The sequence below is a fragment of the Talpa occidentalis genome, unplaced genomic scaffold, assembly GCF_014898055.3.
Source record: "Talpa occidentalis isolate TD23 unplaced genomic scaffold, MPIMG_talOcc4v2.1 talOcc4.18, whole genome shotgun sequence".
NCBI classification, from domain to species: Eukaryota; Metazoa; Chordata; class Mammalia; order Eulipotyphla; family Talpidae; genus Talpa; species Talpa occidentalis.
The window spans coordinates 179,404-190,669 of NW_023601851.1; the positions used below are offsets into that span (position 1 = coordinate 179,404).

Genomic DNA, 11,266 nt, shown 5'->3' on the forward strand with positions numbered 1-11,266 from the left:
CTACTGTATGCATCCTTATCTCTATTAGAACTCCATCCCGAACTGTCCTTATCATGGAATCCTTCCAAAAAAAAAGGGGAAAGTAGACAATGCTTTTAGCATGACTCCTGGCTTCTTAAAGAAACAGCTCTTCACAAACACAACCTTCCATTATCTTATCACTATAGAGCTCAAGGGTCAGTGAAACAGTTTTTTATCAATACTTTGAAAGAGAATTTAAATTTCCGGATAATGTTTTTTTAAAAAAAGTTGTAATTTTTTATTTATACAAGCACTGGGTACAGTCAGAAGCACGGGAGGGTGAGAGAATTCACCAGAGCCAGAGCGGGGAGCAGAGCAGGCAGAAGACCGAAGTACACTGCTGAGGGGAGCAGCGGGCGGCAGGAGAGGTCTGCGCGCCATGTGGGACCCTCCTCCGGTGGCCGGGGTGCCACCAGGGATCAAACTGGCGCCACACAGGCTGCGGGCAGCTTCACAACCCAGCGCTCAACTGCTGCACCACCAGGGAGGCCCTGATAATTGTCTGCTATCAAACAAGTTCTATCATCTTTTCCGCTAAGAAAGTATTACCTTAAAAAATTAAGTTAGGGGGCCTCCCCGGTGGCGCAGCGGTTGAGCGCTGGGTGCGAAGCTGCCCGCAGCCTCTGCAGTGCCGGTTCGATTCCCGGCTGCTCCCCGCCACCGGAGGGTCCCACATGGCGCGCAGACCTCTCCTGCCGCCCGCTGCTCCCCTCAGCAGTGTACTTTGGTCCTTCTGCCTGCTCTGCTCCTCGCTCTGGCTCTGGTGAAATTCTCTCACCCTCCCGCGCTTCTGACTGTCCCCAGTGCATGTATAAACAAAACAAAACGAACAAACAAACAAATAAATAAAACATGCCTCTATAAAAAAAAAAAAAAAAATTAAGTTAGGGGGTGCCCCCGCCCCAGTGGCCCAGTGGTTGAGCGCCGGGTTGCGAGGCTGCCCGCAGCCTCTGCAGCACTGGTTTGATCTCCGGCTGCTCCCTGGCCACCCAAGGAGGTCCCAAATGGCACACAGACCTCTCTGCCGCCCGCTGCCCCCTCCGCCCCGCTGCTCCCCTCAGCAGTGTACTTCGGTCCTCCTGCCTGCTCTGCTCCCTCCTCTGGCTCTGGTGAATTCTCTCACCCTCCCGCGCTTTTGACTATACCCAGTGCTTGTATAAATAAACAAACAAACAAATAAATCTTAAAAAAAAAAATTAAATTAGGGCCTCCTCCATGGCACAAGGTGTTAAGACTCAACTTATGAACTATCTGCAGACACTGCAACATGAGTTCAATCCGCTGGCCAGGGGGCTGACCCACATGGTGCAGTAGATCTCTCCTGACTCACCCACTGCTCCCCTCAGCAGTGTATTTCAGCTGGTCTGCCTGTCCTGTTTCCCACTCTGTATCTGGTGAGTCCTCTCACGATCCCGCACCTCTGGCCTGTACTCCAGTTCTTGTATGCATAAATAAATCGGGCCTCCCTGGTGGCATGCAGTGGGTTGAGTGCAGAGCCATAAGGCTGTCCGCAGCCTCCGCATTGCGGGTTCGATTCCTGGCCGGCCACAGGAGAAACCCACGTGGCTCAGCATACCTCTCCTGTCTCGCCCGCTGCTCCCATCAGCAGTATCTTTGGTCTGTCTGCCTGTTCTGCTCCCTACTTTGTCTCTGGTGAATTCTCTCATGCTCCCACACCTCTGCCCTGTACCCCTGCACTAATATAAATTCATAAATATTTAAAAAAAAAAAAAAAAAAAAAAGGTAAAGTATGCCCAAGGTCTAGTATTGTACTGAGGTCAACAACCTGTACTTAAGTATAATACCGTTATACAATTAAAAAAAAATTATTTATTTATGTATACAAGAGCTGTACAGCTGTACAGCGCTCAACCACTGCGCCACCAGGGGAGGCCCTGAAATATATTCTTTATATTGCACATACAAGAACACATTTTGAAAATTCCTAGCTTAAAATCAATGTATCTCAGGAAGTAACCCAGAAAATAAACAATAAATCTACAATGACATGAAAAGCTATCATTAGGATGGACTATTTCAAAATTTCTAACAGTAAAGCTCCTAATTGCAGCCTTATATATAGAAATAGCTCAATTGAGTTCTATATAGTAAGTGACATAGCGAACAGGGACTGAATTCAAGAAAGCTACATGATAGCCTATTGATACAGCAAGACAACCTGAATCATAAGATGACATAAATTTTATTGATTTTTTAAATATTTATTTATACAAGAACTCGGGTACAGGGCAGAGGCATGGGAGGGTGCAGGATTTGCCAGAGACAGAGTGGGAAGCAGAGTAGGCAGACAAACTTAAGACAATGCTGAGGGGAGCAGCAGGTGCGACAGGAGAGGTCTGCCATGACATGTGGTTATCTCCCTGGCTGGCCTGGAATTGAACCCAAGAGGCAGAGCCTGTGCACAGCTTCACAGCGCCGTACTCAACCCACTGAGCCACTGCGGAGGCCAAAATATGACATAAATTTTAGATGTTCTTAACATCCATGAAAGCAAATCAAGTGGGGCCTCCCCGGTGGCGCAGCGGTTGAGCGTTGGGTTGCGAAGCTGCCCGCAACCTCTGCAGCGCCGGTTCGATCCCCGGCTGCTCCCTGGCCACTGGAGGAGGGTCCCACATGGCACGCAGACCTCTCTTGCCGCCCACTGCTCCCCTTGGCAATGTACTTCGGTCCTTCTGCCTGCTCTGCTCCCCGCTCTGGCTCTGGTGAATTCTTTAGTCCTCCCGCGCTTCTGACTGTACCCAGTGCTTGCATAAATAATAATAAATCAATCTTTAAAAAAAAAAAAAAAAGTAAATCAAGTGATAGTAGTTAAAACAAAAAAACCCTTCAATGATGTCTGGCTTCTAAGATGTCCTCAAAAATGTCTCTATAGGGCCTCCCCGGTGGCGCAGCGGTTGAGCGCTGGGTTGCGAACCTGCCCGCAGCCTCTGCGGCACCGGTTCAATCCCCGGCTGCTCCCTAGCCACCAGAGGAGGGTCCACATGGCGCGCAGACCTCTCCTGCCCCCGCTGCTCCCCTCAGCAGTGTACTTCGGTCCTTCTGCCTGCTCTGCTCCCTGCTCTGGCTCTGGTGAATTCTCTCACCCTCCCGCGCTTCTGACTGTACCCAGTGCATGTATAAACAAAACAAGCAAATAAATAAATAAATAAATAAATAAACATGCCTCTATAAAAAATAAAAAAAAATAAAAAAAAAAAAAATGTCTCTATATTTGTATTTAAGAATTTACATTAGGGGGCCTCCCTGGCAGGGCAAGGCGTTAAAGCATTGCACTGATCCAGGGAGCAACCCACATGGTGCAGCAGACCTCTCCTGACTTGCCCACTGCTCCCCTCAGCAATGTATTTCGTCAGTCTGCCTGTTCTGTTGCCCACTCTGTCTCTGGTGAATCCTCTCACCCTCTGCACCTTTGGCCTTTACTCCAGTTCTTCTATGCATAAATAAATGAATCTTTGAAAAAAAAAAAAAAATTTCTATTAGGGGGCCTCCCTGGTGGTGCAAGGGTGTTAAGCACACTGCACTATGTAGTGATTTGCAGCCCTCTGCTGCATGAGTTCAATTCCCTCCTGGCCAGGGAGGAACCCAAATGGTGCAGCAGACCTCTCCTGACTCACCTGTTGCTTCCCTTAGCAGTGTTACTTTCTTGAGTCTGCCTGTTCTGTTCCCCCACTGTCTCTGGTGAATCCTCTCACCCTCCTGCGCTTCTGACAGTACCCAGTGCGTGTATAAATAAATAAATAAATCTTAAAAAAAAAGTTTCTAAGTTAATAAGTTTACTTGCCCCCTGCTTTACAGCTCCGTATTAGCTTGACCAGTGGCCTTTACTATTTACTAGTCAGAAACATTATTCAAATTTTTAAGTTCTCTTCCACTTCTTAGATTCCTATGATCTCCTGATGGCTTTTGAAAGTACTTAACATTGGACCTCCCTGCTGGCACAAGTGGTTAAGAACAGTGCTATAAAGATGTTTGCACCCACTGCAGCGCAAATTCGATTTCCAGCCAGGGAGCTATACCCACATGGCACAGCAAACCTCTCCTGGATCACCCATTGCTCCCCTCAGCAGTGTATTTCGGTCAATCTGCCTGTTCTGTTCCCCACTCTGTCTCTGGTGAATCCTCTCACCTCCCACACCTCTGGCCTGTACCCCAGTTCTTACATGCATAAATAAATAAATCTTAAAAAAATATTTAATATACCATGGATATATGTGCACATGCATATACACTGAGAAATAACAGTAACGAAAGAAATTCTGTACTCACTCAGGGAAAAAAATGCTATTGTTGGCAAAGTGAGCTAGGGGATAAATACATGTTTAATGTTGGAAACCGTTACAGAACACACAGAGGTATACTACCTAGTTATGAAAGTTCCATTCCTACCTTTTCAAAATCCCCCCCTTTCCTTTTTTCCTCCACCATGTTCATTCCTTTTGGCTTTAAATGACTTTCCTGAATTTGCATTCTCTTGAAAATTTCTATTTATATTGAAGCTACAACTCTTACATTATGCCAATAATATATTCCTAATAATCTATCTACATTAGAAATACTAAAAATCAGATGCTTTACTCCATGTCAGACCAAATCTTTCCAACGAAGTTTCAACAAAGACCTGAAACCAACTGCTCCAAACTACTAATGTGACCAAAACCATAACCTTGCAATTTGTTAATTCTTCTGCAATACCCCAATTTATTTCAAGACAACACTTATGCAGGACTTTGTCATGAAGCCTGTTTTACTGACAAGGATTCCCATGGATAAACGCATCACTATTTTAAAGTAAGCTGTATTATAAATGTTTATAAACAAACAAAGCACTGTATCGGCAAGATTATACCCGTGACACTTTACTACTTTGAGGCTACAGTGAAAAAGAAATTCACACATTAAGAAATTATAAGAACTGGACCTCCCCGGTGGCACAGCAGTTGAGCGCTGGGTTGCGAAGCTGCCCGCGGCCTCTGCGGCGCCGGTTCGATGCCCGGCTGCTCCCCTGCCACCGGAGGAGGTCCCACATGGCGCGCAGACCTCTCCTGCTGTCCGCTGCTCCCCTTCCGCCTGCTCTGCTCCTCGCTCTGGCTCTGGTAAATTCTCTCACCCTCCCCGCGCTTCTAACTGTACCCAGTTGCATGTATAAACAAAACAAACAAAACATGCCTCTATAAAAAAAAAAAAAATTATAAGAACTTTCACTAAGTCAGGAAACCTAAAGCTCTTAAAAACTAGAGAAACCCTGGTGGCGCAGCGGTTGACCGCTGGGTTGCGAAGCTGCCCATAGCCTCTGCAGTGCTGGTTCGATCCCCGGCTGCTCCCTGGCCACCGGAGGAGGGTCCCACATGGCGTGCAGACCTCTCCTGCTGCCCGCTGCTCCCCTCAGTAGTGTGCTTCGGTCCTTCTGCCTGCTCTGCTCCCCGCTCTGGCTCTGGTGAATTCTTTAGCCCTCCCGCGCTTCTGACTGTACCCAGTGCTTGTATAAATAAATAAATATATCTTTTAAAATTAAATAAATAAAAGTTAAAAAAAAAAAAACCTAGAGAAAATATGTATACTTATTCTATGGATATTTCTATACAGAAGGAAAAACAGAGAGTTGATATCAAATGCCATTACCACCTACCTTTGGAAGAAGCTTCTTTGTTCCGTAAATGAGGAGGTATATAACGCCCTTCTAAAAAACAAAACATGAAATTAAAGGCCTATCACATTGCCCCAAAATTTCAATTATATTGCTCTAAGGAAAAAAAAAAATGTAAAGCCTCTCTTCTTGGGGCCCCTCCAGTGACCAGCACTAAATGGCAGCACTATCACTTGCTAGGGTTAGGGCCTGAGTTTGATCCAAGGCCAAGAGGCTAACCCATCTGGCACAGCTGACCTTTCCTGTCTTGTCCATTACTCCCCTTAGCAGTGTGTTTCACTAAATCAGCCTCCTCTGCTCCCCACACTGTCTCTGTGGAATTTTTTCACACACCCAGCACCTCTGGCCTATTCCCAGTTCTGCTGTGCAAGAAGTTAAAATAAATGTAAATAATTGTAAGCCATATAATTTTTATTTATTTTGCATAGCAGAACTGGGATATATGCCAGAGCTGTAGGGGTTGTGAGCAGATTCCCCAGCAACAGAGTGGACATGAGAGGTCTCCTGTGCCATGTGGGTCAGCTCCCTGTCTAGGGATCGAACTCAGGCCCTAATGGTGATAGTCCTGGGAATGATTTAACCCCAAGGCCGCTGAGGGTAGGGGGCGTATTTGGGGGACCCATGGCTGACATTTTAAATTCTACTGGCTTGTTGCAAAAGTCATGATACATTTTTGTTGAAAAACATAAAAGGGGGCCTCTCCGGTGGTGTAGCGGCTGTGGAGCTGTCTGCAGCCTCTGCAGCACAGGTTCGATTTGTGGCCGGCCAGGGAGATACCCACATGGCGTGGCAGACCTTGCCGTCTTGTCTGCTGCTCCCCTCAGCAGTGCTTTCGGTGTGTCTGCCTGTTCTGCTCCCCGCTCTTTCTCTGGTGAATACTCTCACCCTCCCATGCCTCTGGCCTGTACCCCAGCTATTGTATAAATATACCTTAAAAAAAGAAAAAACACGACATGACTTTACCGACAAGCCAATCAATTCCCACCCAAATCCCAATGTAAAATAACTTTTATGTATGAAGTCTTTCATGGAAAAGAATAGATATAGCACAGTAAAGCACAGGTTTATCTGTTAGGCTTATTATAGCTCAGGTTAATTTACAACAGGAATGGATATAGTTCTACTCCTTACAGACATGGCCAGAATTCATACCAGACAGAATTTATTTCCCCTAAATGTTACATAGACTGTATGTCGGGCCTCCCCGGTGGCGCAGCGGTTGAACGCTGGGTTGCGAAGCTGCCCGCAGTCTCTGTAGCGCCGGTTCGATCCCCGGCTGCTCCCCGGCCACCGGAGGAGGGTCCCACATGGCGCGCAGGCCTATCCTGCCGCCCGCTGCTCCCCTCAGCAGTGTACCTCGGTCCTTCTGCCTGCTCTGCTCCCAGCTCTGGCTCTGGTGAATTCTCTCACCCTCCCACGCTTCTGACTGTACCCAGTGCTTGTATAGATAAATAAACAAATCTTTAAAAAAAAAAATAAATAAAATACATCATTAAAAAAAAAATATTTAACTTACTGCTTGCTGTACTTCCTCCTCCACTCTGATTATCGGAGGAGTTCAGGTCTAGACCAGCAAACTGGGAAAAGACAAATATTAGTAACTCACGTGTTGATACAAACATAGATAGCTCTACAAAAGACAAATAAAAGTCTTGTCCTATTGTACAAAAATTGATAGATTCCACTAAACAGTCTGCCTTACAGCATTCAGACTTCTAAGTCCAAAGTATGACAAATGCGAAAGACCCAGATGCCAAGTGCACCAGAATACCTAATGTTGAAATATATTTACAATAGGTTTCCCCTGTACACATTTACATAGCAAAAGAAAGTCAACCATCAAAGTAAATAGTAAACTCAATTTCTCATCGATTTATTTAGGTTTTCTAAATGTAAAAGATCTTCCTGAAAAGGGACAACTTAGAGATTTATTTATTGCATTATCCCATAAATGGGCATTGAGTGCAGTTAAATTCCTAATCAGCAACACAGGTACCACCTATTATGCAGTGATAGTGATGCTTTCCATTATCACTGTACTCATTTTTTAATGTTTCCAACAGGGTGAAGGCAGTATGCAGCTATCTCTTTTAGAAACTGGTCTAAAAGGGACAAATTTTGAGATCAGCGGTTACCAAGTCTAAGTGGCACAGTTTACATTGAATACTTTTAAAAGAGGACTCTTTAATACCCATTACTTCACTGTCATTTTTCACACTGACTTCAACACTTTAGAAAAGACTATTTCACCTTATTGCATTTTGTGGTAACTAAGCAAAAGTAATCAGATGTAGTAGAAATAAATGCAGAAATAAATCATATGGAGCACAAAGGACTAAAGAGGTATGTTGTCACATGTTCACATATTTGCTATACTGTATTTATAAACACAGCGCATAAAAATTAAGGCTATTACACGAAATTATGCATTAAGATATTGCTGTCTGTTATCACAACTTTTTCAGATCAAATTTGCCTTCCCCTAAAATCATAGTGTCCTAAAGAGTAGTTTGTCAAGAGTTTAACGTTACCGTAGTTTATAAATGCTAATGATTGTAATCCAGATGTTCCCTTCTGTATGCTCTTTTTAAGATATCAAGTCTTAGAAAATGGCGGGATTTAAGAGTATTATTGGAAAAATACCCTCAACACCAGAGAAAGACATTCAAATCCCTGAAGCCTGTAACACAGACCATCAGAAGCTAGAAACAATACAGTTAGTGTTACTAACGTTTTTTTTCAATTGAGAAAGTTATCAATTGTTTTGTGGAAAAGAGTTATGGAGTGTATCACAAATTGTGTGCCCTTAGAGAAACTAAAAGGGTCTCTGGGGGAAAAACGTCAGTAACGTTTATGCCACGGAAAATAAAGTGATTTTGTTTAGATCACGCATTTTCACCGCAGTGGGAACGTACGAAAGTAAGCGTTTAAACAGTCCTGGTTTTGATCTACTTCAAGGATTTTGCCATCAAGCGGAAAACAAAGTTTCCAGTTAATTTACTTGTTCAGTAATTTTCCTGAGTATACAGGAGTGAAAACGTATAACTTAATCGACATAAAGAACATAGTAGTACCGCACAAACGCAAAACCGCCATTCAGTTAGTGTAAACTAAGTAAAAAGAGTATAAGGGCAGTTGCAAATATCTAACTTCACAGATGTCTTGCCCTGAGCGTTCAACTTCCATTATGTCTTCATCAGTCAAGGAAGGCTCCTGAAGGCCATTCTTCCCTCCCCCTTCAGAATAGCCCTTTCCGGTCCGTCTGCGTCACAAAACTTTCCACTCCGGAAATACGGTGTAGTAGTACGCAAAACCTCGCTACCAAATTCCGAGGTGAAAACAAGAACAAGAAAACTGTTTCGTTATGCTTTATGATCACTAGTCCATTCAGTATAAGTACGCAAGAATATTCCGTTAGGGAGCCTCAGCGTCGCACTTCAAGAAAGCGGAAACAAAGGAAGCTCCCGCCATTACCAGAAACAGCGCAGTGCTGTCTCCCCACCCCATGGTAACAGTTTAGTGACACAAAAATAGGTCTCCGTTTAGATAGAAAGTGTTAAAAAAAAAAAAAAGCACACCAAAAAGAGTTGTCTCATTTCGCGGGCCTCCATCCCATCGCTAATCAGCTAGGGTCGCACATGAGGGTCTTTGAGACCGCGTGAACACACAATAGCGGCCATTACGCCCGGTCGACAATATCTCAGGCGGACTCGGAGCCATGCCCAGGTAACAGCTGTAATTAACATATATTTTATGCCCTGGCTGTTTTGTACAGTATGCATGTGATTTTGTTCAGTTTCTTTACCCGTCCACCCATTGTCCCACCCACAGCGAACCAGAGTAAAGGAAATTAAAGCAGCAAGTTAGCAATGCGCCACAGCCACATAAAGCCAGAAAGGGGTCCACGTAAATCGCATTTCGGCTCACCTGCTGATCCAGCCCGACCGCATTTTCCACCGCCACATGACTCATGCTTGAAGCTCGGAGACTCCCACTGCAAATCTATACTATGCTATTATTACACTTCCCAAAGGGAACTACAGCCCCAGAACTACAAAGCTGGGGCACCGTTGTAAAATGTCTGCTTGCACTGCTTCACGTCACCACGTAGGTCGTGCGTCTTCCTCTTGTAACCCCAACTACCGTTGCTACTGCCTGGCAAAGTCGCGTTCGTTTAGTCATAACCTCGCGTGATCTTATCTATCCCGTACCTACGCTCAGAATTCGCGAGAACTTTATTTACTGCGTAATCCCGCAATACCTTTCAATTCTCCGAAAGAACAAACACATATTGTACCGTCACGTCTTTCAGAAATTGCGAGGATCTTAAACATAAAGCCAGCATGTCCCTTTTCCTTTCCGACCCTCTCAATTCTTGCACTCTACTTCCCTGTCACGGAAGCCAGAGTTATAACTTACATAAATTTTCTTGTTTCTAATTACCGCCTTAAATACTACACCAAAAAACCCCCCGTGAAACCTTTAACATTGACATTGAGAGACGCATGATCCCAGCTACGGTGGCCGCTTTGTAGAATGTTCTGACTCGGAGGTTAACGAACGGTTGGCAGATTGGGCGGACAGTTGACTGACGCAGCTAAGGGTAAGCGGCCGGATCCTGGCCGCCGTGAAATGCTTAACAAACGCCAACCTCCTCCGGTGTCCTGGAGGAGAGTATTTCCATAGTACTACGGACGCTTCCGCGCCACATGATGAGGAAACAAACGGTGAATGACGCGGTGAAAATGCGTCTCTTCACAGATCCCCAGCCCACAACAATTTCTCCCGTTAACCGCGCACAAGCACGCATTTGACTTTTAGTTTTTGTATCGGGGTTGCTCTACAACAGTTTCACACACGTATCTTAACTCCCGTAGTTCTTTTTCTTTTCCCAAATGTACCCGTCTTCCCAGTTTCTGAAGGACCTTCGTTCAGACCAGGAAACCCAGCATTGCTTCTGCTTGCCCCAACCTGCTGAATTAAATAAAAGCTGCTCATTTCCTCTGTTACCGAAAACCTCTGTGATTAGACGAACCTCACAGACCACCAGTTTCTCCCCACTGTCCCTCTTTCTCTCACACGCACAAACGTGTATATCTGTGTATGTAACTTCATTATATATGTCTGTTTATATATATGTATATAGTTTTTTTATGTTTTCATACTCTTCTACGTTCCTTAGTTTTGATTTTACCACTATACACATGCATGCCCAAAAAATATAACTTCTGGTTGAGTGCTGCGTTGCGAAGCTGCCCGCAGCCTCTCTAGCGCCGGTTCAATCCCCGGCCACCAGAGGAGGGTCCCACATGGCGCGCAGACCTCTCCTGCTGCCCGCTGCTCCCCTCAGCAGTGTACTTCGGTCCTTCTGCCTGCTCTGCTCCCCGCTCTGGCTCTGGTGAATTCTCTCACTTTCCCGCGCTTCTGACTGTACCCAGTGCTTGTATAAATAAATAAATAAATAAATCTTTGGGGGGGGGGGAAATGAAGTAATCCATACTCTTTTCCATATAAAACACCTCAGAAATTTTTATATTTTGATTGTTAAAAAGAAAAACACACCAATAAACAAAACAACCA

At 44.9% G+C, this 11,266-nt stretch overlaps 1 long non-coding RNA gene across 1 annotated transcript; it reads right to left on the reverse strand.

The window, feature by feature from the left end:
* Window positions 1-6: 6 nt before the first annotated feature.
* Window positions 7-10,395, reverse strand: LOC119250753 (uncharacterized). The gene is made up of 4 exons (XR_005126427.2): window positions 9,614-10,395; window positions 7,203-7,263; window positions 5,669-5,719; window positions 7-61 (listed from the first exon to the last, which is right to left on the reverse strand). It is a non-coding gene; the product is annotated as an uncharacterized LOC119250753 (long non-coding RNA).
* Window positions 10,396-11,266: the final 871 nt, after the last annotated feature.